This window comes from Strix uralensis, chromosome 3 (genome assembly GCF_047716275.1).
Source record: "Strix uralensis isolate ZFMK-TIS-50842 chromosome 3, bStrUra1, whole genome shotgun sequence".
Lineage (NCBI taxonomy): Eukaryota > Metazoa > Chordata > Aves > Strigiformes > Strigidae > Strix > Strix uralensis.
This window is the reverse complement of record NC_133974.1, coordinates 43,218,452-43,223,288: the sequence shown is the minus strand read 5'-3', so window position 1 is coordinate 43,223,288 and position 4,837 is coordinate 43,218,452. Positions and strand designations below refer to the sequence as shown.

The 4,837-nt window shown below is 46.2% G+C and overlaps 1 pseudogene; it reads right to left on the bottom strand.

Moving 5' to 3' along the window:
• Positions 1-1,270: 1,270 nt before the first annotated feature.
• Positions 1,271-2,013, bottom strand: LOC141941611 (transitional endoplasmic reticulum ATPase pseudogene; annotated as a pseudogene).
• Between the last annotated feature and the right edge of the window lie 2,824 nt (positions 2,014-4,837).

Below are 4,837 nucleotides of genomic sequence, written 5' to 3'. Positions count from 1 at the left end.
GGAGGACGTGCGGAGGCTGAAGGTGTCGCCGGCCGACTCCCCCCGGGTACGACCACCATGAACACCTGGGCATGCACGCATGGAGGAACACGGGGCGGTGAGTATGATAATGAGCTCCATGGAAACGGGCGGACTGATTGTGGGGACTGGCATGATAAAAAGACTGCGTACTCTTCTCTCAATGTATCCCCCATCACCTGCACTGAGACCAAACCAGTGGGATGCCACTGGATTCATGGTGGTGGTAACTGAGCTTGCTGCATCTCTTCTGTTTGCTTGCATAGTTGTTCTGACCTTTTCTGCTTCCCTCTGTCCTATTGCTATTACCTCTTTTTACAGGAATAAAGTTTGAAAGGTTGTATGGTATTTGACCTCATTTGTGTCTTAATCTCTCTCTTGGGATTGTATCAAAATCTTCCCTGACATTGGATTGGGACACCTGTACCTGAGGATTATTTCCTCTAGTATTCACCATTTTTTTTACCTATTCACAGCTGAGTGAAAGCAATGATTTGTGTCCCTGTGGTCTGTTGCTAGCTTTTAATACACCAAGAGAAGAGTCAAGTTAACTGGCTGAGCACCTGTCTGTTCTTCTTCTTCAACTAGGCAATAAAACAAGGAGATGTTATCACAAAACTAAAATACTCCTGTAAGTGCTTTAGTTAATTTTTTTAATCAGATCCATGGAATGAAAGAGGAGTAAAGCTACTTTTTTAACTCACCATAGCTCCTTCACATGGCTCACCACTAAGAACACTGTGCAGTGAAATGAGCAGAAGAAAAATTCAGGCATGGAACTCGAATTACATTATTTTAAAAAGACACAGTAGTTACTGCCGTAGTTGTCTGAGACATGTGGAGCCTCATAATGTTTTAGGCTGGACTACCTTCAGCTCATGCAGTTCATGCTTTTCCATTTTTAGGAAAAGAAGGCTGAGATCTGACAGTAGATAATTTTTACTGTTTAGTTAAGAAAAATCTGATAAAACACCACATAGATTTTGGTTTTCAGTGTATTGCTACCAAAAAAACCCCAAAACACCTATTCAATTAACATGGATAAGTAAAAAAAAAAAAAAAAAAAAAAAAAAAAAAGCTATAAAAATGTGGTTAGTTATGCGGATATTAGATAGCATAATTTACCTAGTATATAATAGGTCACTGTTATCTTACTGGCACTGCCAAGTGATGAACAAGTCACTTCTGCCATCTCTCATGATTTGTTTACTGTGGCTAGTTAGCAGCTGTGTATAGCCTCACACAGCTGAATTTAACCATTCTGTCTAAACTCAGAAATACTACAGGCAAGAAGAGATTTTTCTTCTTTCTTCATATTTTTTGTGTGAATCTGCAGGATCTCCAGGCGCCCGGTGGCATCTGGGATACCAATATCTACCTTTCTGTCAAAACGACCAAATCGCCTGAGTGCTGGGTCAATGTTGTTAGGTCTGTTGGTAGCTGCCATAACAATCACATGTACTCTCTGTTTCAGTCCATCCATAAGAGTCAACAGCTGAGACACTATGCGACGTTCCACCTCTCCATGTGTCTTCTCTCTCTTTGGAGCAATGGCATCCAGTTCATCAATGAAGATGATGGCAAGGGCATTCTTTTCTGCTTCTTCAAAGGCTTTCCTCAGGTTGCTCTCAGACTCACCAGCCAGCTTGCTCATGATCTTAGGGCCATTGATCAGGAAGAAGAAAGCCCTTGTTTCATTGGCCACCGCTCGGGCAATCAGTGTTTTACCAGTGCCAGGAGGACCGTACAGCAGGATCCCACGTGGAGGCTTCACCCCTATGGCCTTGAAGAGCGCAGGGTGTTGGAGAGGAAGTTCTACCATCTCTTTGATTTAAGCCAGCTGCTTCCGGCAGCCACCAATGTCATCATAGCCCACTTCATTCAGTGACTCTTCTTCATCCTCTCGTTTGATGGGCTCTCCTTCACAATGGATCACTGTGTCTGGAGCCACTATGCAGTAAGGACTTGGATCTGTCTCCACCACTTTGAACTCCACCACACCGCACTGCTATAGACCTCCCAACCAAAGTGGTGAGGTGGATGAAGCTCTCTATAAACAGCTGGGAGAAATCTCGTGGTCACTTGCTGTTGTTCTTGTGGGGGACTTTAACCTCCCAGATATCTGCTGGGATCACAGCACAGCAGAGAGGGAACAATCCAGGAGGTTCCTGGAACGTATGGAGGATAACTTCCTCACACAGCTGGTGAGTGAACTGACCAGGGAAGGTGCCTTCCTGGACCTGCTTCTTGTGAACAGGGAAGAGCTTGTGGGGGACATAAAGATTGGAGGCTGTCTAGGGTGCAGTGATCATGAGATGATTGAATTTTTGATCCTTGGAGAAACGAAGAGAGGGGTTAGCAAAACTGCCACCTTAGACTTTCGGAGGGCTAACTTTGACCTGTTCAAAAGACTGATTAATAAAATCCCTTGGGAGGCTGCCTTGAAGGATATGGGAGTCCAGGAAGGCTGGACATGCTTCAAGAGAGAAGTCTTAAAGACACAGGAGCAGGCTGTACCCACGTGTCAAAAAATAAGCAAGCAGGGAAGGAGACAGGCATGGCTAAACAGGGACCTTTGGCTGGATCTCAAGAACAAAAGGAGAATCTATTGCCGTTGGAAGAGGGGCCAGGTCTCTCATGAAGACTATAAAGATGCAATGAATCTATGCAGGGAGAACATTAGGAGAGCCAAAGCACAGCTAGAGCTCAACTTGGCTACAGCTTTTAAGGATAATAAAAAATGTTTCTATAAATTCGTTAACAGCAAAAGGAGGATTAGGGAAAATCTCCCTCCTTTATTGGATGCAGAGGGAAACATGGTAACTAAGGATGAGGAAAAGGCTGAGGTGCTCAACGCCTACTTTGCCTCAGTCTTTAGCAGTGGAACTGGCTGTTCCCTGGACACCCAGCCTCATGAGCTGGGAGATGGGGAGGGGAAGCAGAATGAGGTCAGCATAGTTGAAGAGGAGGAGGTCAGAGACCTGCTACACCACTTGGATGCACACAAGTCTGTGGGACCGGATGGATTACACCCAAGGGTGCTGAAAGAGTTGGCAGATGTGCTTGCCAAGCCGCTTTCCATGATTTACTGGAAATCATGGCTAACTGGGGAGGTCCCATTGGACTGGAGGGTGGCAAATGTGACACCCATCTACAAGAAAGGAAGAAAGGAGGATCCAGGAAACTATAGACCTGTCAGCCTGACCTCGGTGCCAGGGAAGGTCATGGAGCAGGTCATCTCGAGTGCCATTGCAAGTCATATAATGGACAACCAGGGGATTAGGCCTAGTCAGCATGGGTTTATGAAAGGCAGGTCCTGCCTGACAAACCTGATCTCCTTCTACAACAGGGTGACCTGTTTATTGCATGAGTGAAAGGCTGTGGATGTTGTTTACCTTGACTTTAGTAAGGCCTTTGACACCGTTTCCCACAGCATTTTCCTGGAGAAACTGACTGCTTGTGGCTTGCATGGGCACACGCTTTGCTGGGTAAAAAACTGGCTGGATGGCCAGGCCCAAAGAGTGGTGGTGAACGGAGTTAAATCCAGTTGGTGGCCGGTCATGAGTGGTGTCCCCCAGGGCTCGGTTTTGGGGCCACTCCTGTTTAACATCTTTATTGATGATCTAGACGAGGGGATCGAGTGCACCCTCAGTAAGTTTGCAGATGACACCAAGCTGGGTGGGAGTGTTGATCTGCTCGAGGGTAGGGAGGCTCTGCAGAGAGATCTGGACAGGCTGGAGCGATGGGCTAAGGCCAATTGCATGAGTTTCAATAAGACTAAATGCTGGGTGCTGCACTTCAGCCACAACAACCCCCAGCAGTGCTACAGGCTTGGGGAGGAGTGGCTGGAGAGCTGCCAGTCAGAGAGGGACCTGGGGGTGTTGATTGACAGCCAGCTGAACATGAGCCAGCAGTGTGCCCAGGTGGCCAAGAAGGCCAATGGTATCCTGGCTTTTATCAGAAATAATGTGGCCAGCAGGGACAGGGAAGGGATCTTACCCCTCTACTCGGCACTGGTGAGGCCACACCTCGATTACTGTGTTCAGTTTTGGGCCCCTCACTACAAAAAGGACATTGAATTACTCGAGTGTGTCCAAAGAAGGGCAACAAAGCTGGTGAAGGGTCTGGAGGACATGTTGTATGAGGAGCGACTGAGGGAACTGGGGTTGTTTAGTCTGGAGAAGAGGAGGCTGAGGGGAGACCTCATTGCCCTCTACAACTACCTGAAAAGAGGTTGCAGAGAGCTGGGGATGAGTCTCTTTAACCAAGTAGTAAGTGATAGGACAAGAGGTAATGGCCTCAAGTTGTGTCAGGGAAGGTTTAGACTAGATATTAGGAAGCATTTTTTTACAGAACGGGTTGTTAGGCATTGGAATGGGCTGCCCAGGGAGGTGGTGGAGTCCCCATCCCTGGAGGTGTTTAAGAGTAAGGTTGACTTAGTGCTGAGGGATATGGTGTAGTTGAGAACGGTCAGTGTTAGGTTAATGGTTGGACTGGATGATCTTCAAGGTTTTTTCCAACCTAGACGATTCTGTGGTTCTGTGATTCATAGCACTAGTCATTGAGTTTGTTTACTGTCTGACCTCATTGAAGAACTGGAAGACTGCATCTTTGCCCTACAGAATACAGGCACTGGAGCATTATTTATGTCTAATGCAAATTTAAATATATATGTATTTTCTTAAACTTTGAGGCCAGGTGGTCGGTAGCATTTTTAACTCATGTCATCTTTTGCCTGTATTTCAGTTGGTGATCAGTTGTTGATTACTGTCAATTCAGTTGGGATTTGGCTTTTGCACATGCAAAATGAATTTAGAAA